The following is a 27,507-nucleotide window of genomic DNA, read 5'->3' on the forward strand; positions in this document are numbered from 1 at the left end:
CCTTAATTACATTTTGGTAGTAAAGGGTACTGCACAGGCAGCTTTGCATACATGCTGTGATGTCCTGAACAAGTACATCAGTGAACAGGGTGATGTTGATTATCTCCAGAGTTTAGAAACATGTTTTTCTTGTGGTTTTTAAATTATTTTGAAAGGGACTGACTGCTGACAAGGAACATTAAGCAAATGTGACATGACCAGGTGATGCTAAATCGTGCCACAGTGAACTTCCTATGTACTACTAGAGCAATGGTACAGCTCTTCAATCCTTGTCATCCTCAGCTGGATTTGAAGGATAACTTAGATTTTGTGGCAGTGTTCTCTTGCAACAGCGCTCTTCCTTCCTGCCTCTCTTGCACCTTTTCTCTTACTTTTATTAATACCTGAACTCCAGAGATGGCTAAGATTGAAGTTGTCTTGTCAGCAGCTGTGTTGGGTGAATTTTTCCAAGGTTTGTTGCAAGGTCTACTAGCTATTTAGAAATCTAAAACGGAAGTAGCAACAGAACTGCATTAAGTATAGTGCTTGTGATTATTTAAGCTTGTGGCACATAGAGAGTCTGGTGATAAGTATAGTTTGCACTACAAATGCATAGTAAATGATAGCGTCTTCTGGGAAGATGGTCTCAGTGTGGGAAAAACAGAGGGTTCATAAAACCTGCCTAAAATTTACTGCCTGATACAAAACCTGGAGTATAGTAAACTGTTTACTTTGTGGAAAAAATGCAAAGCAAATGCCAACAGATGTGGCATTAACAGAGCTCATTTAAATTTCCTGTGCACCTGACAAGTAAATAATTGCCATGTGCTCAGTTAGCAGAGCTATAGGTATCTAGTCCTGCAGAGGGTCTGATATATATATATATATATATATATATATATATATATATATGTATTTTTTTGTTGTTGTAATAATAATATGGGGTTTTGCTTATGTAATATACCTGAGAATATAGGTGAATGTGAATGGCTGCACTGTCGGTAAAATGTCAATAATCTGTATCAGCAGATTGTTAGCAGACGAGGTCCAGCATACTGTTGGCTTGGGATGTAAATATTAAAGATGGCAAGAACCAGTTTTAGAAAGCCTGTACTCTTTGCAGGAGTCTGAAAAAGGCCGTTGTGGATGCTTCCAATTAGTGGCACAAAAGACTGTACTATTTTAAAGTAATTCAACAGGTCAACAGGCATACTGAAAAAAATTAAATGTACGGTTGTCTGAATTGGCCGTTATCTTGACTGCCTTCTTTGTGAGAGATTTACTGATCTCTGTCTGATAAATTCCAGATCATGAAGCCCAGGCACCAAAAAAATGACCTTCTTTAATTTAATGGTGCTTCAGACTTCAACTGGAATTTACTGCTGCATCTTGTTCATTTACTTGCGTGTTCTCCATAGCATTGATAGCAGCAGATGTAGCCTTAAAAACCAAAGATGTGCTATTTTTGTTCGACCTGGTCTTTATTGTTTATTTAATTGAATGTTGTTTGAAATACGTTGCCATCTTCAGTTGGCAAGAGCTCCATGAATGTAGCCACGAGAAACACTGCTTGCCATCTGTAAACTGTGAACTGTTTTTTTTTCTGTTGTTGTTGTTGTTTTTTTCTTAAGTTGCTGTTCTTTTTAAACTCTGTGTAGACATTCCCCGCAATTATGGAGAAGTGACTTCATTTCTGACAGCAACCATACGATAAACTTGCTGACTTAAGCAAGTTCAGCTCAGAATGCGAGCAGCTCATTTCCCGTGAGCCAGAGCGCACTGTGTGGAGCACTGTTTCTGCAAGAGTGGTCACTTCTGTTAGCATTAGATGCTTTCTGTTGTGGAGCATTGGAGATGAATGTGGAAATGAAAACATACGAGTTTCTGGATTTGAACCAAATAACTGCTCATTTTGCTAGTGGAACCACTATTTATGACTAGCATGTCTGGAAATCAAACTTTTTTAATTTTTAAAAGAGTGGTTGTTTTTAAGACGGTCTTTAAATTAAGGTTAATACTCTGCTTGTTTTGAACCTAGCAATAGCTAAAGAGAACAGATCCCAGGTGTGATCACTGTTGGTTATCTTTCTTTGTTTATCTGATTTTTATTATTTGGTATGTTGGAGCAAGCAACATGTAATCGTTTATGCTGAAGGCAGTCCTCTTACCAGCGAGGAAGGTGAACTGTCACATCCTTTGTTAAGCGAGCGAAAAGCTTAAAGTGCGTTTAGTTTCTCATTTGTATATTTTCATGATGCCCTGAACCTATTCTTCAGTGTTTTAAAACTACTGAATCTCATCATTTTCTATATGGATTTATCCGAAGATTGAGAAGAGGAGGGAGATATAGATTTTTCACAGTTTCTGAACTGGGGTATCTGGGGGTTTTGATTGATAGCAAGCTGAACATGAGCCACAGTGTGCCCTGGCAGCCAGGAGGGCCAACCGTAACCCCAGGGGTGCATCGAGCACGGCATTGCTAGTCGGTCGGCGTAGTGATTGTCCCGCTCTGCTCTGCGCTGGTGCGGCCTCACCTCGCGTTACTGGATGCGGTTCTGGGCACCACAGTACAAAAAGGACGTGAAACTGTTGGAGAGTGTCCAGAGGGAGGGGTACAAAGATGGTGAAGGGCCTAGAGGGGAAGACGGTGAGGAGCGGCTGAGGTCATTTGGCCTGTTCAGCCTGGAGAAGAGGAGGCTGAGGGGAGACCTCATCGCGGCCTACAGCTTCCTCACGAGGGGGAGCGGAGGGGCAGGCACTGATCTATTCTCCTTAGTGACCAGTGACAGGACCCTGTGGTAATGGTGTCAAGCTGAGGCAGGGGAGGTTTAGGCTAGACATCAGGAAGAGGTTCTTCACCGAAGAGGGTGGTCAGGCCTGGAACAGGCTCCCCGGGGATGTAGTCATGGCACCAAGCCTGTGGAGTTTAAGAAGCGTTTGGACTATGCTCTTAGTCATATGGTCTGAATTTTTGGGTAGACCTGTGTGGAGCCAGGAGTTGGACTCCATGATCCGTATGGTTCCCTTCCAACTCAGGATATTCTATGATTCTAGTGTGTTAGGGGGGTAATTATTTTGTAGCAGGGGATTGCTTTCAAAGTGTATGTATGTTTAGGTTTAGGTCTATCTCCAAATGTATTTCAGGCACTTAGTTGATTGCTCCTCAGGCTCCCTGGCTTAATGGTATTTGCAATGTTAGGTATGGATTTGTAATGATGTTTCTTCACAGAAAGAGTGGTTAGGCGTTGGAACAGCTTGCCCAGGGAAGGGGTGGAGTTGCCATCCCTAGGGGTATTTAAGAGATGTGTGGATGTGGCGCTTAGGGACATGGTCTAATGGTGGACTTGGTAGTGTTAGGTGTTTGGTTGGACTTGATGATCTTACAGGTCTTTTCCAACCTAAATGATTCTATGATTCCATGATTTAAATGATTTCACGTTATGATTCACGTAAGTTTTGTCCTTAATATAGCTGCTTTCATTTCTCAAGCAGTTTAGTGGTTTTCATTAAATACCACAGACACTGTGGGACTCTGTACAAGGTAAGACTGTAACAGGGAAATGTTTTTTTGTAACTTGATGATTAGCTTGAGGCCATTACGTCCAACAACAGTTTGTCAAATAATTTGTTTGTTTTGATGAGAGATTTTGTAAGCTAAAGACGTATGTAATTTAGTGAACCCTTGAGGCTTTCACTCTGAGTAAAAAGAAAAGGATTTTCCACAAATACAAATGGAGAACCAAAAATAGCTGTTTTCAAAGGGAAACAGCTTAGAATTGGGTTGGAGAATGAGAAGATGTGTATTATTCCAGAAGGAAATAGCAAGTGTTGAGAGAAGTTGTGTGAATTTTCACCCTTTTATGTAAGGATAACCCACAAAGATGATGTTTTCCTATATCTGCAAATATTTATTACATTGGATGGATTGATATTTTAAACAAAGTAAAGGTCCTGATGAAATTCAGTTTAAGTTTCCATATGGAAACTATGTCAAACATAATCAAAGCAGACATGCAAAGTATTAACAATTACGCTTAGTAAGTCCTTTAAGGTTTTGACAAGACCTTTTTCTGTTAGGGATTAATATGCCTTTTTCAGATACTCACAGAAATAAGACTTTTTCTTATGTAAGTGAGATAATTACTTGAAAAGAGGTCTGTGAAAATGGTCAAAGTGTGGTTACTGGTTGCAAAGGACTTATGTGTTTTTAAAACACTGCTATTCCTTTCCTGCACTCCATGTGAACTTCTCTGAACACATAATGCATTCAGATACAATTTATTGTGTTTTTAGAAATCATATGGATTTTCAGTTGATCTTCAAGCAAAGATGTTATGACTACAGTGCTATTTTAGTCGCTATTAGCTACTACTAAGCTACCTGCAAGTGCTAGTGGATTTGTTTTAATTTCCTGAGCCATCTTCCTGGACAGGTTTTTAAAAACTGTTAGACCAAATTTTATACTAATAGTTTGATATCTTTATTGTATTTTGTTTGTCTTTGTCAAGTTTTGTGCATGAGGATATAGGACAGAGGGAAACAGCCTCAAGTTGTGCTGGGAAGGTTTAGGTCGGATATCGGTTAAGAATTCATTCACAGAAGGGATGGTTGGGCATTGGAACAGGCTGCCCAGGGAGGTGCTGGAGTTGCTGTCCCCAGAGGTGTTTAAGAGACGTCTCGACGTGGTGCTTTGGGATGTGGTTTAGTGGTGGACTTGTAGTGTTAGGTGATGGTTGGACTTGATGATCTTAAGGGTCTTTTCCAACCTAAATGGTCCTGTGATTCTATATACGTTGAATGTAACGTATCTTCAGGCCAAGGCTGTTATAATTTAACAAAAATGCAGGAGCGAGACAGTCATTGCTTCATGTTTTGTATGGAGGTGTGTGTATATTGTATAAAGCTGAGATGTCAAAGACTGACCAGCAAGTGGCATTTTAAGTGACAGGATGCAGTGTTTAACAGTTACAATGGATCTTTGTTTCCCTGAGCCTGTGTAAGGTAACTGAAGTGTTTTCTATGCAGGTGATATATCCTGCATGATAGAGTTAATGTGTTTGAGTGGCCTTTTCCGTTGTGTTTACTTCCTGCTTTGCTGAGGATGGGGATGAAGAGACCCCAGGAGAGAGAATGTAAGCTCACAGACCTCCCCGCCTGCTGCTCCCATGAAGAAAATCCTAGTGTTATGTCTGTTCTTGTGATTCTACGCTGTTAGCCTTTCCTGCTAAAGAAAATAAGGACTACAGGAGGAGATACCTTAACATAATTAACGTTACTAAAATATTAAAATCTTAGAGCTAATTTTGAAATCCTGTTGCTGTTAACTCAAAGGTGGTGTGATGATTGAAAAATGAGATTTCTTGGTATTCCAGGGAAATGATGTAAACTCCTTCCAGTCCTCCGTGGGTGCTAGTGCAGTCGTCTTCTGCCTGTGTCTGTTGGAGGACATTTTGTGGCCTCCCAGCCAGTCCTTGGCGTGCTGCCCCTGTGCCGTAGCCTGCAGGAGAAGTAGGAGGGTTGGTGCAGCCATTCCCGGGCAGCGTGTGCCCTGCACGCTCCTGCCAGCCTCGGCTCATCACAGCGGGGGCCTTGTCCTAAGACAGGGGCACACTCAGGCTGACAGAGTTTGTTCTGAGTTAAAGCAGCTAACAGCAGCCCGAGAAACTAATCTTTAGCAGTTTCTCTTTCCTTCTATGAGTATGTTATTTTAAGTGTGTGAAGCTGGCATGTAGGGTAATGCTAAACACTGCGTGACTTCGCTCTGCTCCTAATTTACGTTCAGAGCTGGTTTTGCTGCTGCTGTTGGTTTTTACACCTTCTGCAGAGGTTGTTGTGTGTCAAAGTGTCTGCTGAAATCCTGAGAAATCCTTCTCTGTGGATAGTGGTAGCAGCAGCAGCAATCTATGGAAAGTGATGAATCTTAACAGATTAAATCTTTAGTTAAATTCTGCAAAGCAAAACTCCATATCAAATGCTGTTGATAGGTATAAATGTTACATGTTTATGGGATGTGCTTGGTGTCATACAGTCTTTATGGATAGGAAACAACCGTTTTTAGTCAAAGTCTATTTCTTCCTTACACATCTGGAAATAACATGAAGCCTTTTTTTTTTATCTTCCATCTTTCCTTCCCACTTTCTCCCTTTCTGTATTTCTTTCAAATATGAAGAACAGCCTTAACTGGTAAGCTGATTCTTTCCTTTTTTCTTAGAAGTAAATATTGTCAAAACAGGACAATGAAAACAGGTCCAACTGGATATCTAGGGCTGTTTTCCAGGTTCATCCTAAGATGCAGATCTCCATGATAGTAAATACCAGTGATTGCAGAGGAGATAGGATCAAAACCATTCCCAAGGCACTGGAGAGGCAAATGGACGAGTAGTCTGATTGCTCTTTGCAAACACATAGGCATGGAAAGGAGATAGCCTGAGAAGCCTTCCTTCTTGCTGACAATGGGAAAAGAAGAGTGCGTTGGACTTGTTTTACAAGACTTTCCCATTGCTACACATATACCTGTTTCTCAGATGCCTAGCCAACATGTTTTATTCACAAGTTTTGGGGTTAAATTAATTTTCACATTTGGCAGCAGATAGGCTTTGCAAAGTTCTTTAGTGTTTTTCCCCTTATCTGTAGCAAAGCATGTGGATTGCTTTATATGATCATCTTAATTCTTATCTCACTGAATTAATTCCCAGACATTGCAAGAGCCCTGGGCAGTGGTGATGCTTCCAGCTCTCCTAGCATCTGTTTTTTCTCAACAATCTAATCTGCTGAGAATAGAAATATTTAACTTATTAATTCCTCTGCAGCCAATACATGAGGATGTGAGTGAAATTTATCATCGGCTAGCTGTGATCTCATGGTCCTTCTTGAATTTCGTGAAAACTATCATGGAAGCTTTGTGTGTAGTGAAAGGAATGAGAAATGCTAAAAATAAGAGCTTAAATTATTGAAGAATGAGAATCTAACTGAAACAGAGCTGCTGGGTTTTTAGAGTCTACAGGAATATGGAAGACTGTTAAACTTCACAGCATCATATTCAAACTATTCATACACAAAAGATTAATTTGAAAATTTCCATTAGGTATGCATTTTAATGAATGGTTCTGGATGCTCAGTTTAAGAAATCTTGGCTATTACCTTCCAGGATAAATGATGCTGTTGCTGTGGGCAGCTTGTAAACCATTTGGAAACTAAGCAAAGAAAGAGTACTTAAAAATGTGACCTGTGTAGCTGTTCTTCCTTGCAGAGCTGACACGTTTCAATGACTGTACAAGCGGGTGTTACCTAGCTTTAAAATGTCAGTTGTGATTTCCACTCTTGTATTCAGTGTTTGCTGCCACTGGATTTTTAAATGTAAGGGAAGAATTCCTGTTTTCGCTGTGCATAGAATATGCAGCCATGATATCTGTAGACCTATCGGTAATTTATTAAATTATAATTCTGTTTTTTTCCCTTTTTCCTCTAGATGAGGAAATGTATACTGAACTTTCTATGCTAGGAGAATTAATTAAAATGATTGCCACTGTTGTTATTGATTACCTCCCTAAAACTTGACTGATTAATTGACTGATTAAAAGTCTGTTGAAATCAGTGAGTCTTTTAAAACCAGGTCCAGTAAATGGAGATAATGTTCTTTCTCTAAAATTCAGAGCTCAGATGAAGGATGTCTCTGAGGAAATGCAGAGGGATATGACCTGTTAGCTCCACGTGTTTACCTGTTCAGGGTCACAAATTTGAGGAGGGGGGGTTGACTCTGTATTTGTTTGCTTTTTATACTGTTGATCTACTTTGAAAATCTGATAGTTTCCTAATGTAAAACCATTGTGTTGCCTACTTCTGATGCAGTACTTTTGTATCTCTTACTGAAAGCTGAAATGCAAAGCTTTCTGTTGAGGCTGCCCAGGGAATATATTAATCACTTACAGTTTTTGTCAGACTTCTATGCAGTGACTTTTTCCTCTGTTTCTCTAGGTATCCTCTTATTGTAGATGTCCTCATTTTTCTGCTCTACCATTCCTCGTAGCGTTTTTTTCTGCTGTTCACTTATTAATAGAGCAATAGGACTGTAATTTTCAAAACCCCATGCTGAAATAGGACAGATCTTTCAGAAACATACCAATGACATTTTCTCATTGAACTTCAGAAAAATTCAGTACATGTCATTTTGTATTGCAAGGAACAGAGCTTATTATATTTGTTCTGAATTTGATAGCATTGTCTGTTAGCAGCAGTATTGCTGCCTTTTAAGAATTACTGTGTTTTAACAGTAAGATAGGAAACGAAATGGGTTCTGAATAGTGGACTCTTCTCTCTGGATTGATTGTTGAGAAGAAAGGTCAGGTATTAATGTACTGGCACTAATAACACTTCATGAAATACTTTGTTATAAAGTCATGTTTTTTAGGGCTTGCTACTACAGTACAGAAAAAGAGGGAATATATGTGTGTACTGATTTAAAATAAATAAATAATAAATTTGCTGATACCTGATTCATCAAGGGCACATGCATATAGGCGCATGTGTGCCACAAATGTGTGGCTCCTCAGCTCGGGAGGGTGGGCTGCTGCTCGCGCGCCAGGTTTTCTGGGTGAGAGGGGCGATTGCTGCCCGGGCCAGCCCTGCGTGCCACTTGTGCCGCTGCAGTCACAGGGTGCTGCTGCCGCTGGGTGGCCCTTCTGTCCAGGCCAGGCCTTTGCGTTCCTGGGTCTGCTCAGAACAGCCTTCCAGAACCTGGAATGACTGTGTCAGAGGTTGATGTTGGGGAGTGGTGTACAAGGGGAATTGCACCCAAGAACTGAGCTCACGTGCCAAGCAGTGAGGTTCCTGCTGGCTTGCTGCTCACAGCAGCGAGTTCCTGCTGGCACGAGGACTTCAAGCTTTGCCTCGGTGATGGACACCAGTTCTGCTTCAAGCAGCTCTGAAGGAAGAGCTAGGGCGTGTGCAGGAGACTTGTTCTGTAGTGAAAGTCTTGGCTTCATAAGATCGTTTCAAGGACCCTCTCCATCCCGTTCCAGTTACACAGACCAACTTCCCTCTCTATGGTGACAGCATGATAACATCTCTGTGGTAACTATAGCTATTCCTTATATGGCAAAGTAATTTTTAGAAAGTAAAGTATTTTTAGCTATCCTTACTGTGTTTTAGTAGCAGGAAAGGTGGAGGAGCCAAAACCAGAGTCACTAGAAATCCTTCTGTGAGTTATCTGCAGGTGCTTTGAGGACACTGGGTTCCAAACTTGCCAGTACCTTTCCAGCCCTCTTCATGCGTAAACAGAACCCTTTTCGGCATTTTCTCAGGGTGCTGGGTCCCGGACACAGCCGGTGCCTGCAGAGCGGCAGTAGCTCTGCCCACAGCAGGTTCACGCTCCTGCTGCCTTCAGGCGGGGCTGGTACTGCAGCCACGCAGGACCCTTCAGGGAAAGCAGGTGCCTCCTGCAGGTCCAGGGTATTGTCAGCCACTTCACAGGTGGCTGAGTGCCTCATCCCTGGCCTCAGCAGGAGAGGGGAGTAAAGGATGGAGGTACCTGGGGGAAGTGGGATTTGTCCCAGGAGCTGTTGGAGGGACGTGGGAAGGGGTGGGAGTACACGTGTGGATTCCCCAGATAAAATGGGGTCCAAAGAAGTGCTGGGCACTTTCATCCTGGTAAGTTTTAGTCGTCTTCCTCTCCTTCTAAGAAGGAAGGCGCTGACAGGCACAGGGTGTGGATGGGGTTTCCAGGCAAACGCGAATGTCTGCCCGCCTGGTCACCACCGGCTGCCCACGGCGTCCCAGCAGCAGGCAGCCCCCTGCCCGGGCCTGGCGGAGCACAAGGCGCCTCTGCTTCTGTAAAGCAGCCTCTCAGCTGCGGGTGTTCTGGTTTGCCCATTAACACTCAAATATGTACTCTTTAGGATGTTTTCAAGGAGGTAAGAAGTCCTCTCTAGCACAGGGATTATTCTTATTTTCTGATGGATACTTTTTTAGAATTAATTCTCAGTAGTACTTGAGGAGTTTTAGTGTCCAACTCATTAAGAAGCTAAATCTAAATGCCAGTAAATAAGCCTAGAAAGGATACTTCTGTTGCTTTTAGGGTATAACTTTATACTGCTGTAATTAAGAAATTGTGATCAAGAGCTAAGAATCTCAATGTCAGATATAAATTTAAATCCAGTCTCTGACATTACGCAAAGATAGGGAAACAAAAGAAGATGAAACTGAAACTGCGTTGGAGCGGGAGCGGCTGGAGTTCCTTTGGGCAGTTTTCTTCAAGCACATTCGTGCTCAGGATGTCAAACTTTTTGCTGTTTTTAGCTGTTTTAGAGCTAAGGTTTACATGCAGGAGTGTCAGAAACCATTTGAGTATAAACCGCGTGCTGGATGTTGACATCATAGGAATGGTTCTCTGTTAATGCTGTTGGTGAAAGACACTTCAGACAAGCTCAGGCTCTGAATGGGGTCATAAAATCCAGATCTGTTACCTGTTAAGTTTTCTGCCTTCCTTTTGCTCCTTCACTTGAGGCAAAGTAAATTGGGGGGGCTCCCAAGTTCGGGGTGTGTGTGTGATAATCTGGCTAGTGCCTAGACAAATTAATTCAAAATATGGAATATTTCTCTTTTTTTTTTTTGGGGGGGGGTTATTGTTGTTCTTTCTTTTCATGAACTGTCACGTGGAATATGAATTATTGTAAAGTTTGCGTTCTCTAAAGCTAAGGTCATTTTCAATACCCATTGCGAGTTTTGTTTCATTTGCTTATATGTTGCATTCGCTATGCAATGATACAATATCAGAATAAATTTTTATTACTTAAAGTTTTATATGCAGATCTTCAAAATGTTTCCACGTAAGACATAAATATCTAGCAGATATTTTCCTGTTTTCCCTGTGGAGTTCCTTCAGATAAACGTGTGTGTACCAATTCATACACTGCTGAGGACATCTTTTTTTCTACTTGGGTTTGAGTACCATCACAGAAGTGTTTTCCATGCGTTGGAAACCAGCTGCAGTTACAGTTGGTACAGGCATAAAGTCACTGGGTGCCTGGGGAGGGAATTTTTAGGGCAGGTCTCTTCAGCTCGTGATGCCTGTCTTTCCCGTCCCTGCGGCGCGGCCGAGAAGCTGTGCTGGTGGCGATGGCGAACCGTGAGCCTGGGCCATCCCTGCGAGCCAGGGCCATCCCTGCGAGAGAGGCAGAGCGGGAGCTCTGGAGGGAAGGCAAAGTCGATGGTGCCTGGCGAAAGCTTGCAGAGGTGATGTGGCTGCCGCTCTGCACACCTGGTGCCGCACGGCTGCGGGCAGGCCCGGTGTGCGGAGCGGGGCCGGGCGGGCTGCGGGCCTGAGGGGACGGGCCTGGGGTCAGCTGAGTGGGTGTCGAGTGGGACTAATAGAAAGCTTAAATGTTTTATGAGATCTGAAATAAGCGAGTATGGGGATTAATGATCTTAAAGGAAGAGCAGAAGGCAAATCTGGGGGTGTCTCAGAGCTCGTGTTTCTGTGTCTCTCTGGTTGAAGGATGCCAGAACTCCCCACCTTCCTGCTCTTGTGCTGTTGCCGCTCCGTTCGTTTACAGCTTGTCTGATGGGGCTGTTCGCTTGGGAATGGCACGTGTCGGAGGAGCAGTTCAAAGTCTGGCCTGTAAATTTGATGCCTGCTCTAGCTTAACCTTGGATGCTGTTAAATTCTGTGTGTTTTTGTGGAAAATAACATGTATTGGATAGTTCAGGGTAAAATGCAAGCTACAACACTTCAGAAGTACCAGAGTAAGTTTGGAGCCTGAGTCTTTTTTTTTAATAATTATATTAATTGCTGTATTTGCTTTATTTCCTATAGTGGCAATGTGTTTAATGCATAGGGTTGCTTAAAAGCTTAAATCACACTAGAAGATCTTACAAGTTCAGTTAAAAATGCTGTCTTTCCACCCTTTATACTGTATTGCAAGTAATACAGAATAGTAGAATTGGGTCAGGAGAGGTCAGTTGATTTTGAGCACCGATGTTCAGAGTAGTTCTAGTTTGGTCTTGTGGGCTAAACATCTGTTTAAGGCTGGGGTGCATCTTACTATTTACTTTTGTTCAGAAAAAATCCAGTAGCTGCACTCCTATCAATGTGAAGTAGAAACGATCAGGATTTGCTTATTCAAAAAATATATATATATATATATATTTTTTTTGGTATATGAAAGCCTTCTGAAACTGAAGTAAAAATATAATGACATGTTACATAGCTCCAGAAGGCATTAAAACTGCAACTTCTTAGTGTTTGTATTGTTAAATGTTTGCTAACGTATTCACAGTATGTGCAAAATTTGGTCAATGTGGAAACCATGATGCTTTTCTTCTTCACTACTCCTTTCTATTAATAGCTGTTCTATTTATCAGCTCTGCTGAAGAGCTCCAAGTGGCAGTCTTTTACATTTAACAATATCCTCCTGTTAGGATATTGTTATAGGACTTCTGCAGTAGGACTTCTTCCAGAATCACCTCTGCTGGAAGTAGAGGGTGTTTTATGAGTGACCTTGACTTTGGATTTTAAGCTACTAAGTGAAGCGGTTTTGTTCCTGATTATGCTGGAACTATGAATGAAGTAATCAAGAAATTCAATATTTAGTTATCCAAGGTAATTAGGAAACTCAACTTATTAAAAAGAAAAAGATATTTTAGACTAAAATGGAACTCTTTCATTTCATAAATATGGAATAATGGTCAATAGACCCTTTCTGCTCATACTTACCATATAAAAATCCAACCTGAAATGATGTATAATTGGAAGTAAAAAGGATTTATTGGAATTTTGCCCCTACCAACTTGCTTGCCTTTATAAAGATCTTTGAAATCTTTAGCCTAGAGTTGGCAATGCCGATTGTAATATGCACTTCTTCTGTTGTTCCTTTTAAACTTTCCAAGGGTATGGAAAAAATGCTTTAAAACAAACAAACAAACAGTTAGGCAGGGAGCATGTGCAGACCATGTACAGCATTGTCTTGCCAGAGTTTAATTGCTTAAAACAGCCTCACTGAGAGCCACAGTCATGACAACCCCTGGTGCTAGCACGGTGTGTCCCTGCTGTGTAATTAACAGCCTGGCAACACAGCAGTTAAACTTGTCATTATAGCAATAAGTGTCATTCAAAACTCATCCACGGCCAAAACCACCCCTCAAGAACTTAATTTTTCATGGAACATTATGTTGTGTATATATGTATATTGGCATATTGTTCCTTTGTGTGAGTGAATTTGCGGAAGATAATTGAAATTCAGATCGGTTAAATCAAATTGCTCCCCCGAGAGCCATTTCTAAAGGTGTTTAGCTAAGTATTCATGATTAATTTTATGTACGTGCTAGGAATCTGTCTGTGTCTAGGTTTTGAGAATTTGCTCACGTGTGCTCCTCCTATTGATTTGTAAATATAACAGATTGCTTAAAAAACATGCTTATCTTCGTTCTGTAGTTCAGCTATGGATAATCTAGGCTGCTCCATTAATTCGTTTTTGTCACAGTCATGTGATCTTCATGGTAAATGTAGTATTATGTTTCAAACGAAAAAGCCAATAACAACAAAAACCAAGAACAGGGATAACATTTTTAGTTAAACATTAATAGAATGGTATAGGAAACTGCTTTACATTGTTTCCACGCTTTAATTTCAAGGGATAAACATTATAAAGACTGTGCTGAAGGCTTGATACTATTTTAGCATTACAGGGCAGACAAGCCTCTCATTTCTTCATGAAGACTGGATGGATGTGCTGAAACTCCCTAGCACCGTAATAGCTTGTCCTACGGATTCAAGAGCATCATGTGGTTCTGTAGCTTGATCGCTTGCCAAAACTCAGCAACAGTTCAGGAAAGCACTGCCATCTGGGAGCTAATTAGATGCATCTCTGCCTGTTTTGGCAGAGCAGCATAAAGCAAAGCTGAGTTACTCCCATAAAAAAGAGGAATTGCTGATGAGAAGTCAGGTCTGAATGGTCAGGGAACCTGGGCTGGGGTTTTGCTCTAAATCTTTTGTTTCATTCTTTTCTGACTGTAAAGCTGCACATGACGGGTATGTCTGAAGAAACCTGTCAGAGCTATGCTGTTTTGGTTAGAACAGGACCCCAAAGAATAAACATACATCTTTGATGCACAAGCTGCAGTAAACTGGAACAGGGTTCCTGCGCTCTGGCATGGAGTAGATGGTCATCTGCTGGTGACATGAGGTGCGTCCAGGCTGACAGAAAGCTCTTGGGAGCAAAATGAAGACACCCAGATGGTGAAGGTGTGGGATGCATCCTGAAAGGCTACTTGCAGGCTGCTTTAATGAAGAAGCTAGAAATAACCAAACTACTTCTCCGAGGGGAAATTAATTGCTCTATAATGATATCCTCATTTTCCCTAGTCTGGTGCGATTTCCTTCTCATTGTGTCCTAATTTCTAGTTCAGGCGTTGCTGCTATCAGCTCTGAAGTCCCATACTGCAGCTTAATGTGTCAGTGATAAGAGACTCAAGAAGAGCTGTTGTTTCCATAACCCTCTAAGCCCTCGAGTGCTCACAACTTCATTGCTTCCTATCTTTTGTACGTTAGTACGTACCGTGGAGTGGCCATTATATTTAACATCCTTCTATTAATTGAAGGCTGAACATTGGAATATTGGATAAAAATTCAGGTGTTCCACTAATGGCTCAGAAATTTGAGTTGTCTTTTAAGGTCTGTGACAGGCAAGTTATGGCTGAAGCTGAAGGTGTGTTTATTTAGGGCCATTAAGCTGTGCCCTGCCACTTTGAACTGTCCGCTCTCAAAATGAATGGGAAAGCAGACACACCAGTGCTGTGCTCTGGTACCAGCACCTTCATGGCATTCTTGTCCTGAGAGGACACCCGGGCTGACCAGGTGGGTGGTACATTGAGCTCCTTGGCCCTAGAAAAAGCAGTGTAAGAGAACTGAAGTTTGCTACGGGGTTTGGGAGAGAGCTTGAGATTTCTTTTGATGTTGGTGTGGGAATCTCTGAGGTCAGACAACAGACCAGGATGTATGTAGCTAACCCCATTTTACCAAAATCTCCATAAGTATTTTTAGTTTGAAATGGAGATATAAAATAGGTGTATGATATTCTGCATATACTGGATACTAACTAGGAGTCCAGTTAGTTAATAAACTAAGCAGAATCATTTATTAACCCCTAACTGCATTCAAGAGTAAATGTTATGTAACTACAGAGAATACTTTGTAGGAAAAGCTAAAGGGGAGAAAGACAACTAAACGTGTAGAAGGGCTGTAAAAAACGGAGTGGAAAAATTAATTTAAGTCGGTTTTTAAAATACTGACTCAGTACAGTGCCTTCATTTCAGTTTGGCTTTATAGATTTAAAAAAAAAAAAAGTTTGGCAATCCCATATGGGGCCTGTTTTCAGGAAATTCCGTTTCTCTCTAGGATTTAGAGTTATTGCTTAACGTCCGGGTCACCTGCTAAAGCTTCTTGTTCTCAGAAGGTGGCACAAGACCGTGCTCCCCCAGCTTCAACGTGCGAGTGTCCCCTGGGTTCCTGGGAGCACGGGGAGCACGCGGCTGCGCTCGGCTCCGCCGCCGCCGGCATCCAGCAGCCCTCGCGCCGGGGCCGCCAAGGTTTTTCTTGCTGTGGGTGTGTTTATGCAGTGTCAACTACTGGTCTCATTCAGAAAGGCTTGAGTTGGTGAGAAACCAAGTTTTTAGTGCTGACCTTGCTCTGAAAACTCTAATGTGTTCCAAGGGTGGAAACAGATTGTAGTTGTTGTTGTCTGTAAACCAAATTAATAGATTGTGAATTATTTGCTGTAGAATTTGACAGCAAAAAAGCTTCCCCCCCCCATCCACAGCAGCCTGTATATTGGTGTATGGCATCTTAAAACATTTTTCTACCGTCTCTTGAGCTGCAAGCAAGGTAGAGCCGTTTGTGCCTCTGGGGAGAGTTTTGAAGAAGTAAAGGCAGGGGAGTGCTGTGTTTCCTCTGTCTGTCCTGTCTGTTTGTGTGCCTGGAAGTTGGGTGTGATGATGTGTCAGCCCAGCGTGGGCTGGTTTGTGGCCACGCTCTCTGCCACACCAGTCCAGCTATTCTCTGCCTTCTGTCTCTTTCCTGACTTCTGTGCCGTGGGTACCACTCGGTTTGCTTCAGATCTGAGCCTGGGTGCGAATGAGGATGCGGATGGGGGTGGAATGAGCTGGGCCTGTGGTCCAGTCTGGTGGTTTGAGTGTCCTGGATGTGTTGTCTTCCTTCCTGTGACTGGTTCAGCCTGCCTTGAATGGGTTGTTTCAGGGAAAGATACGGCTTTGCTTATTGATGTGTGAGGTTTGCACGTTCATTGAAATTTTTGTTCTGGTGGGGGATGGCTTTTTTCTGCCTCCTGATGAGGGAATCACTCCAAAACCAGGTGCTTGTTTGCAGTGGAGGTGGGTGGCGGTGGTGGTTGGTTGGCAGGCTTCTGGAGGAGCACGGATGCGCTTCCCTCACAGAGGAGAAGCCCGGGCAGCTCTGAGAGGTCCCAGCTGCAGAGCTGTCGGCGTGGCCTGTCAGCCCGTCTGAAGGAGAGGGCCTCGGCGCGTGCTCTGCTCCGGGATGGGCCCCGATGGGAGCCTGGGGCTTCTGCTCGGACATTCACCGTTGTGATGTCAATGCCCTGCTTCGGTTTGTGTGAATATTCAGTGTGATTATCTGGAATCACAAGGTTTTTACTGTTACAGTCTTAGCATGTTTCAGAGGTAGCAGTGTTTGTTTACGAATCTCTCTCTCCAAAAAATAAAAAAATCAGTTCGGAATCACTTGATTCTGGTGGGTTTTTTGTAAAAGTTGACTTTGAGCCTGTAGCTGTTGTGAGAAATTCAACAGAATAAGTTTTAAATGCCTAATATTATAGTGTAATTTCTTTTGCATGTCTGCCTCCCAACTCTTCTTTCATAATGGATGCATAATGTTAGGTTGTCCGTGCTATGCTGCAGAAGCGTTTTACCTCTAAGGGGAGAAAAAAAAAGCTGTCCTTAATTAGCAGGGAGGTAAATCCCAGGAGCACATCCCCTGCCTCATCGGCCCGTTCTGCCCGGCGATGATGTCCCTGGTGGCACGGTCCGTTCCCCCCGGCGGTGGCTGCGGGCGGGCGGTGTCGGGCCGAGGGGCCGGGTGTCTCCTCGCCTCGGCTCCTGGGCTCTGCCGGGGAGACGCGCCTGCGGCAGGCATCCCGTGTCTGCAGTCGTAACTCTCAGCCTTGAGCACGAGGGCAGTTTTACTTTTGCTTTTCTTACAGCAACTCGTGTGTTGCAGCAGAAATATGTGTTCCCAGGGCTGTCCGAGAGAAGCATGTGAAAAATGTTTACAGCTGTCCTCTGAAGTGTCCTCGTGTGCAGCGGCCTCCTGAAGTGCATCCTCCAGTAGTGGCACCCCACAAGCAGATCCTGATCTCGCTCGAGTGGCCAGAGAAGACTCGAGGTGGCTCTTCCCACTGTGACTTCTTGCACGTTTGGAATGCTTCAAAATATTAAAAATATGTCAGGGGAAAAAGTCAATAAAAGCAGTCTTTACTTTTTGTCAGTATTACTCAAGTTTGAAGCCCATTTTCCTAAACAGGAAAAGAGCAATTCCAGCTCAGTTCACAAATGTTGATACTAGGTGAAGTGCACTTCCTCGTGACAGAGAAAAATAGAGGTGTTACCTCATTGCAAACAGGATATCTCTTAATAGTTAGGTTTAAATACACAAAATTTTCCATAGTGGCTTTGAATTTCTGGAGCCACAAACACAGAATAAATTTTGGCTGTAATAGTATTGTTACTGGCTGGCTGTCAGGAGATTTCCACCGATACCTCATGATATTGCTCTTTTGGGTTTTAATGTTGAACCAAGCCTACCACTCCGCTAAACGTGTCCGCAAAATGTTTGTGGAAGTTGTCTGCTGTGTTTGTTGTTGCGTTACGTGCGCGGGGCGGGACTGCCTTCCCCGCTAGCGGTGCCGCCAGGGGACTGCAGGCTCCCGCGGAGCGGCCGGGGGGCGGCTGGCCGGTGCTGAGCGCCCCGCTCCCCGAGCCCGTCCCCGCAGCACAGCACCCCTGCTTGCAGCTGCAGGCCTTTCCTCCTGGGCGGTGAGACAGTGCCTCTCTTCAACAGCACAGTTCTCCTGGTGGTGAATGTCCCATTGCAATACAAAAGTGTTGGTTTTCTGCTTTAAAGCACCAAGGATAAGTAGGACTCTGAGGACATGTTTTGCTTGCAGTACTTAACTTGCATTTTGTTTAATCGTCAGGCGTGTGTTTATTCTAGTCTAGTATGCCAAACTGTACAGTAGGTCAGGAAGAGTTCAATAATTCTGGAAAAATGTATGTAACATCAGTTCTGCTGCTGCAGTCTTTTTTCCTACTTGAGTGAAAATGTGTTACAGTAAGAAGAAACCTGCCGGCCCTGCAACTTCTAAATAGAAATCCTCTATTCCTGGCTATATTTTATGAATAATTCTTTAGAGTGTAGAAAACTAAGTGAGCTGGGGGGGAGGACCAGACCTGTTCCCTTCTCGTTTGCATCGGCTTCTTTATTTTATGAACAAAAGTAGTTTGTCTTCTTCAGCCCCAGCCTTTAAGGTGAGGACCTACAAGCTGAGCAATCGATCACTGACTGCGTAGTTCTTGGTGCGTTTTTAAAGTATAATGGAGGGGTGAGGGAGGAAAGGCGTTCGGTGAGTTAAGCGTACCGTCCTTTGGCAGATGAGGTGCCAGAAGATCAGGAGTTTGCTCTGCAACTTTGCTAGAAGTGACTGGCACACCACCATCACTTGTGTGAGTTTTACGAAGCCTTGGAGCTGGTTCATGCCCTTTCGCCTCTGTAGCCGTGTCCCTGCTGGGAGAGCAGGGGTGCGATGCAAAGCTGTGAGCTCATTCAGAAAGCACAGTGGCTTAGACCTTTTGCTCTGGTGAGTGTTTGGGTCTGGGAAGAATGGCCTTAGGAGGCTACAGTTCTTTGTGGAGAGCAGCAAGAAATTGCAGAATTGGGACCAGACTCTCTTAGTGTTGAACCTCGTAGCTGATACTCTGTGTACCCATTCTTGTGCAGGTGGGTCTGACAATAAACTATACCGAATGGAGATTCTGGTGTTGTGATTTACAAAAGATTTCTAAATCTATTGCATTTTTTTATTCGTATATCTGTGCCTTAGTGTATTGTTAACTCCAGCCATTTTTATTTTCACCTCCGCCTCTGTAAAGCTTTCTACCAATAGCATCTTCCCCCATGAGCTTATGAATCTTTCCTGGAGACCAGCACAGGTGGTTTTATCCACAGTAATGTGGACAGTGGTTTTTCTAGCTCCTCAAGTTCAGGGTCCGTCCTGATCTTGCTAATACTTTGCAGGCAGTCTGGGCTAGTGGTCATTCCTGTTGGGGAACTCTTGTTCAGATGGTTGTTTTGCATCCCGATGGCTATGAAATGCTTTTCCATGCCTGCAATGGATGCAGGCTTGTCTTGCATATCATCTGTTCAGATTGCATTTGCACAGATACTTTCTTCTCTTCACTTTATGAGAATAGCTGCTTGACTTTACTGTGAAATTCCCTTGTTTTTTGTAGCCGTTCTAGGATTTTTTTTGTCAAATAATAGTGGGAGGCTGTCGTTTTTGTTGTTCTGTTTTGTTTGTTTTCTCCTCCTCTTATGGCTAGAGTTTCCAGTTTTGATTGCTCACATACTGGATTTGCCAGGAAATTGGTTTTTGCTCTGTCCCAAGATGCTTCTAAAAATCTACAAAACTTGCTTGAAACCTTCCAGGGATCCCGTAAAAACTTTGCAGGGGTTGAATGGCTCATATACAAAGAACAAGTGTTGATGCTGGCTTACAGCCTGCTGATTTCCCTGTACTCTTTTTAAATTTTTTTTACACTTACTGTGTGTATATATATGTTATTTATATATGTATATATATGTAATGTGCACTCACACTGTAAACATGTGAGTGTGAATTTCACCGGGGCACAGGCTGTCTCTTTCTCAGGTGTGTGGGCAGCGCCCAGCGTGCTGGGGTGCCGGTCCACGGCCAGCATTCCTACCAACAGCCGTGACTTGGGATTTCACACGAGACAGGTGAGCTGAGGTATGTTGCAGGCAGTGTCTGGAAGATGAGAGTAGGAGGTGCAGCTGCCAAGTGTTTAGCTGGGAAACACGACATGAGAAACTGCCCTGAGTTAAAGCAGAGGTGGATGGAGGAGCGCAATCAGATGGGAAGCAGATCACAGAGACCGGGAAGGAAAGTTGCCCTGGGCAGTAGACCAGGTAGCAAAACTTGCTCACCTTCTGCTTTAATAGCTAAACTGTTTGTTGTCCCAACCACTCTGCTTCTTTACATATCTGCCATTGCTTATGTAAGAGCAGTCTTGTTCAGTACCCAGATTACTGCCCTACTTTCCCCTTCATGACTTTATCTGCATGAAATCAGTGCTACTTAAACGTATTTTTGGCATGCTTAGTATTACAAAGCATAGTAAATAAACTGTTTTTCACTTCTGCCAAAAAGAAATTTTGAAAAATAATTTTCCAGAAGTAATACCCCTGATCACCTAAGAGCTCATCACAGCTGTGCTGTCAAATCACTGCTCATGCTGTGAAAATAGTTTTATTTTCACGTCTGGGGATGAAGTTGGAGGTGTTTCTATCCTTGTTGTGGGCTGGCAACGGGAGCCGCAGGATAACTGGTGCAGCATGGGGGGAGCCTCCAACCCCCAGCCTGGCTGGTTGAAGCCAGTACTGCAACTGTAACTTCTGCAACATTCTGAGAAGCATGAGCTTTTGAGGGTTTTTTAATTTGCTTTCTGGCTATTACGCTTTAGAGAACACAAGCATTATGTTTTCGAGTTTCTTTCTGCGTCTGGCAGTGAGAAGTTACTTTTTTCACAGGAATAGTAACTGAGGTACTTGGTTATTACTCCTGGCCTTTGGAGTTTGAAAGAAAAAAACCAACAACGTATATCGCAAGCCCAAAGCAAAAACTGCCGTGTGCTGTGAGACAATCAGTACGGCCGAGGGAGCTAAGGGCACAGATTGTGCTGCTGCACGCCTGATGCCTGTAAGCTGGTGGTCGGTACCATGCTGCATGGCTTGAAGAGCAGTAACCGTGGTTCTTGGGTAATCTGCAGCTTTGCAGGTAGTCAATTAACTTCAGTGGGTATATTGTAAAAACGTCTTAATCTCTGCATGGTTTGCCTGCTGACTAATGTGATCTTTCACTGTAACATCGTAAAAATTTGCATTGTAAAAAGAGATAATCTGGGCCCTAATTCTGTATTAAAAAAAAAAATGAATGTGAGGTCAGGTGTAGAACTAGAAATGCTTTAGCTCAATTTCCATTTTTCGTAGAGATGCATTGAAATTACAGAAATAATACGTTATTACTAAAGGAAAATTCTGCGGGAAGTTAAGATTGAAAGCTATCAGCAGTGCCGTGGAACTAACGAAGTTTGCTTTCACAGTGTTCTTGAAATACCAGTTTGTTTTTGGCAGTTCCTTACCAGGCATTGTTTTTTCCCAAGTGATGTAGGTATTTAATGCTTCTTACACCACTACTCACTGGTCATGCTTGTTTGAAAATAGCTTAATTCATTGGTTAATCTGTCCACACCAACAAGTGTATTGTCAGCATGATAATTTTATTGGAAAAAGAAGTCAATAATATGTTAAAATCAAACTTTTGTTCAGGTTGTGACAGGATTGTAGATCCTCCTGAGTGTAGTGAAAGCTTCGATACTTCCCTCTGGTGGTAGTCATCATAATCTTATCTCTTGTATCCATAGTGATACTTGGTGGGGGGGGCATATTTATGGAATTTGTTCTGTCCTGCTAAACTCTAATTTGATGTAACAGTTTTTGAAGTGTTTCCATGAGCCAAAGACAAGTGGAAGTTGGATAAATGTATCAACATTTTAATATTAAAAGAGGAAAAAAAAGGTCTATGAAGACAAAGCCGAGATTGTGGTTTTTAGGATACAGCATCAGAGCTGAAAGGTACGGGTGGGAGCAGTTTGGTGACTGCCCAAGTATTCCTCCCCTGCCATACAGAAGAAGGTCTGTGCCAGGAATATTGTTGCATGTGCTGATCTGGAAAAGTTCATTATTGGATTAAAGTGTCACATTTTAACCGTATCTGGTAGAAGCAGGGAACAAGTTAAGCTTCATTTTGTGACCTCTGATTGTACTCTGCCATCATACTGGAGTAACTTTTACTGTTACCTTTTTGGGTGAGAGTAAAGATTTCTGCACTGGCTCTTCATTTTGAACTTAAGTAGGTGCTTACTTTACGGAAGGAAAAACTCTTCTCTGCTTTTCTCGTTGAGAGGTCTTGAGCATGCGTCCGAAGGCTCGGAGTCGGGGAAGGCTCTACGCAGGGATGGGCTGGAAGAAGCGTGTGCGGCACGGAGAGGGTGCTCGGCTGGCAGGGGAGAGCGGCTCTGGGCACGGCCGTGGCGATGCGGCGCAGCCGGAGCATCGGCCGGGAGCTGCGGGCGCCAGCGCTGGGGCAGCCTGGCGGAGTGACCCGACGAGTGCAGCTTCCAGCTCCTGCTCGCTGCTGCTGCGTGATGTGAACGGCTGATGCCGTGTGAAGGCAGAGCTTAAATCACCTGGTGATCACGGTGTGGGTGTGGGTTCGCCCGTGGAGTCATATCACAAATAGCTTACACCGTATAACCCACTACACAGAAGGTTTCACTTTCCCAAGTGAAACTGCATGTGCGCGTGTACTCGGCTGTGCTGGGGCTGCGGGGAGTTTTGCAGGGAAGGGGGGACACCGGTGGTTGTGTGTGCTGGAGGCTTGCTTTATTCAGCATGGGAGACTTCCAGAAGCAGAAACAAGCAAAAAAAAAAAAACACAACAGAAAACCCACAGGCAGGTCACACAGCAGCTGCTTGCAAAGCTGTTAGGTGTTCAGTCTCTGCTCTGCAGCTGCAGACCATTTTAGGTCAATTCAAAGAGATGAGACGTTTAATGGCCACCCTGGAAAACGCTGATATCTACAGTCTCTACATGAAATAAATGCTGCTCCTGTAAATAGGTGAACTATCTGCAGAGGAGCAATATGCATCTGTCTAGGTCATGCAAATTAACTGTGAAGATCCCATTTTTGGGGACAGAAATAGCTTAAGTCTGTGCTTAAAAACAGAAAGTGTAAGAAGTTTATATGGCTGTTATCACAGAGTATCAGTCAGCCTAATAAAGTGAGGCCAGGTGTCAATAAGGTGTCTTTCTGAACTGTGCATGCTCTTTTGTTTATTTATTTTAAGCTGCTGTTAATTTTTTCTCAAAGTAGAGAGGTGTTTGTAATCTCTATTGTTCATTAGTCTGCAGTTTTTTGTTAACACTGCATGTGTTCTCATACTCAGTGCTTTTTTTCAGAGAGTCTGCACCATCTGACACAGTGCACACTAATGTTCCTAGCTTTTGTTGCCTGCCTAGTATTTCCTTCCTTGAGAATCTATATTTAGTACTTAAAAAGTATTCACTGTGGCATAGGACTAAACACAGTTGCCTTTCAAACGAAAGGAAATGGTTCTCTTTAGGGATAAGAGTGAACGAAGGGCAGGATTTCCTGTGGAAACTCATGCACATGAGAGTAGGCTTTTACTTTGAATGTAATGGCAAAAAATGTTAAATGAGAAACCTGGATAATATGCACTAGCAGAAAAGATTCCTGCTCTCCATAACCATCCCCTTAATAATTTTTGATGTGTTTTCTGTAGCTTGAATTAGACCTTCTTTTGGAAGACGGGGAACACCACCACTTAAAAATGATGTTTAAGGCTACAGCTGTCCAGAACTAACAAGCTAACATTGCTTCACGGTTTTATAGATGTTTACAGATTCGTAGTGCCTATGCTGAGGTTAGCTGCCCTACATGTGCCCCACGTATGTCTCTGCAACACAGCTTTGTGCCACGTAGCATAGGGGAAATGCCGTAGGGTCCCACCACGAAGGAGGAAAGTCAGCTTTCACAATGCAGAAGGACAGTGACAAAAGGACAGACTGTGCGAGAAGCAGGCTTGTTGGCTGATGCTGCTCTATATGCTAGAAGTTACTGAATGTCAACTATTTTGCTCACCCTTATTAATAGCTCTAAAAATAGTCTTCAGGATAAAATTGCTGAAATGGCAAATCTATCCCGGTGCGGGAGAAGGGGGACAGCACCAGAGGAGCTGTGCCGTTTTGCCAAAGGATGAGAAGTTCTTATTTCTGTTTGTGCAATTTCATGAATGCCGGTTGGTTGCAAGTCCTTCATCTGGGGTAGAAAAGAAATCTCTCTTTAAATGCGTGGACTGACTGATTTGTTTAGAAAGTAGGAACTTGGGAAGTTTTGCATGTTATCTTAATCCATCCAATGGCTGTGCATTTCCCAGCCGGTGGGTATGGCTGGAGTGACGTGGGCACGCAGGGCCAGTCACGCCCTGGGCCAGGACGTGTGGTTGGGGCAGTGACGTCCAGAAAGGGAAACCCTGTGCCTGACGGCTTTGGAATGGGGTGGAGGACGAGAAGCCAAAGGCCGCTCTTGTGTCTTGCAAGCAGAGGGGTAGAAAGATGCTCCCCCAGCGCTGGTGGCCAAGGGGCTGGCCGTCATCCCTACCAGCCATCACAGAGTAGTTTGGGTTGGAAGGAGCCTTACAGACCATCCAGTTCCAACACCCTCCCGTGGGCAGGGACCCCCCCACCAGCCCAGGCTGCCCAAAGCCCCATCCAGCCTAGCCTCAAACACCTCCAGAGATGGGGTATCCACAGCTTCTCTGGGCAGCCTGCTCCCCTGGTTGGTACTACTTCATAAGGTGCTAAGGAGCAAGCCAACAAGGTGGGTCAAACAGTTCGCCGTGAGCCTGCAGACTGCTGAGGCAGAGTAAAGTAACTCTGAGTATGAGACAGCAAGCTTTTTAGTTAATTTACCCCCCCCCTTTTTTTGTTTTGTTTTGTTTTGTTAGAGGACTTTAAGTCCTTATTAAGGGAAGATTCTTGATGCTCCTTGTGTTAATATTTTATGATGGCTGAAGGATGCATTTCGTTGTATCTGTCTGGCTGAGAGCACCATGGGTTGACCTTTTTTCTGCTAAAAAAAAAAAAAAATCCTTTCTGAAGGAAGCTTAGTTTTTGTCAGCGTTCCCTAATCTCTGCTAAGGCAGTAAATGAACAGGAGCCAGTTTCTGCTCGGTGGTGTCCTATGTCAGCAAGAGGTAGCAGGCACAGTCTGAAACACAGAAAGTACTATTTAAAGATGAGAAAAAGCTTGTTGTGTGCTGTGAGGCTGCCTAGGAAGGCTGTGGTGCTCTGTCCCTGGAAGTGTTCCCAACACCCAGATGTGTCCCTGAGCTACCTGCCCTGGGGCCCTGCAGGGAGCAACATGGGACAGAGACTCCAGCAGTCCTGCCAGGCCCCCAGGGGATGGATCAGGTGCAGCTGTAGCAGGTATTAATTAATCTGTTATAGCTGCTGTGTTTGCATTGCCCCTAGTCCCTGTGGTTGGTGCTGTGAATAGGTTAAGGGAGCTTCCTAAGCCAGCAGAGCAGATCTTGGGAAGCTGTGGTGGGTCGGTCATGCTGAACTCAGTGAGCACAGCGACCGAGTGAGGGGGTGCAAAGAACGCAGCTGCATCAGAAGCCTGTTTCACCAGCAGTCTTTGGAAACAAACAGGAAATGGGGACCAGTGATAAGTGTCACAATATTTACTTGTTTAAACAACTGGTGGCTTTTTTCCCCGATTTAGCTTTTGTGGAGGCTGAAATTCAGGCAGGAAGAAGGAAAAAAAAAAAAGGTCATTCCTGTGACAGCAGTAAATTTCACTTCTGCCTCTCCCTAACAACAGGAAGAGTGTTTGAATGGAAAAGCTATCTGTAAATATGTAATTATCGTACAGAATCACAGACTGGTTGGGGTTGGAAGGGACCTTGAGGTCATCTGGTCCAATTCCCGGCTCTAGCAAGGACGCCCAGAATAGGTTGTCCAGTACCGTGTCCAGGCGGCTTTTGGACATCTCCAAGGAGGAGACTCCACAACCTCTCTGGACAACCTGTGCCAGTGCTCCATCACCCACGCAGTACAGAAATGCTTCCTGGTGTTTAGGTGGAACCTCTTGTGTCCCAGTTTGTGCCCATTGCCTCTTGTCCTGGCACTGGGCACCACTGATAAAGAGCCTGGCTCCGTCCTCTCTACACCCTCCCTTTGGGTATTTACACACTGATGAGATCCTCCCCGAGCCTCCTCTTCTCCAGGCTGGACAGTCCCAGCTCTCCCAGCCCCTCCTCATAGGAAAGGTGCTCCAGTCCCTTGATCATCTTGGTGGCCCTCCATTGGACCCTTTCCAGTATGTCCAGGTCTCTCTTGTACTGGGAGGCCCAGAACTGGACCCAGCACTCCAGGTGTGGCCTCACCAGTGCTGAGTAGAGGGGAAGGATCAACACTCTTGACCTGCTGGCAAGACTTTGCTTAATGCAGCCAAGAATACCATTAGCCGCCTTCGTGGCAGGGGCGCATCAGTGACTCATGTTCAACTGGGTGTCTACCAGGACTTCCAGCTCCTTTTCTGCAGAGCTGCTTTCCAGCTGGGTGGCCCCCAGCAGGTCCTGGTGCCTGGGGTTGTTCCTCCCCAGGGGCAGGACTCTGCACTTCTCCTTGTTGAACTTGTTGAGATTCTTCTCAGCCCACCTCTCCAGCCTGCTGAGGTCCCTCTGGATGGCTCCGTGGCCCTCTGGTGAGTCAGGCACTCCCCCCCATTTTCATGTCAGCTGCAAATCTACTGAGGGTGCGCTCTACCCCATCGTCCAGATGGCTAATGAAGATGGTAAACAAGACGGGACCCAGTATTGACCACTGGGGTACTCCGCTCACTGCTGGCCTCCAACTAGATTTTGCACTGCTGACTGCTGCCCTCTGGCCCAGCCGTTCAGGTGGCACCCCTATCACTTGGAGAAGAAAGTTTTCATCAACGTGTTCCAGGAATCTCCTGAGTTGCTTGTGCCCTGCTGTGTTGTCCTTCCAACAGATATTGGGGTGGATATAGTCCCTCAGGAGGACCAGGGCTTGTTAATTTAATGCTATCTATATGATTTTTGGAATTTACTTTTTTTTTGTAGTAGATCACTCCAATGCTTAGGTGTAGTATTATGTTTTCAGAAGGTAGAGGCTTGTGATATTCCCTGCTATGTTCTTGTGCAATAACGAACAAATGCCTGGTTACACTAGCTCTTACGTATTGCTCAGCTAGTGCTCATTTCAGTAAATTTATGTAAATTCCAGAATTTCCATAAATGCTACCTCCTTGACACTATAATAACCTTGTATGAATTAACAAAACATTACACAAATCAGAATTGGTAATGTACTTTTGCTTTTTGCTTGTTTATTTATTTTCTTCTACAAAAGCAATTAAAGCTTAATTTTATGCCATGTAACGCATTGTTCTTTGAGGTGGGGGTGGGGAAAGAGTAAAACCTTTCCTTTCAAAGCATGTTTGGTTTTGATGGTTTTTTGTTTTGTTTTTTTTAATGCATTTTGTTTGAGATTTTGCTTTGCTTAAACTAGAATTGACTAGATAAAAGACTCCATA

At 43.8% G+C, this 27,507-nt stretch overlaps 1 protein-coding gene and 1 long non-coding RNA gene across 4 annotated transcripts in view; both read left to right on the plus strand.

Annotated features, from left to right (window-relative positions):
• INPP5A (inositol polyphosphate-5-phosphatase A) overlaps positions 1 to 27,507 on the plus strand; it is a 249,702-nt gene that overhangs the window by 16,715 nt on the left and 205,480 nt on the right. The window lies entirely within an intron of this gene.
• LOC121073341 lies at positions 10,650 to 17,494 on the plus strand. The gene is made up of 2 exons (XR_005821635.1): positions 10,650 to 11,262; positions 17,208 to 17,494. It is a non-coding gene; the product is annotated as an uncharacterized LOC121073341 (long non-coding RNA).

This window comes from Cygnus olor, chromosome 7 (assembly GCF_009769625.2).
Source record: "Cygnus olor isolate bCygOlo1 chromosome 7, bCygOlo1.pri.v2, whole genome shotgun sequence".
Taxonomy (NCBI): Eukaryota; Metazoa; Chordata; class Aves; order Anseriformes; family Anatidae; genus Cygnus; species Cygnus olor.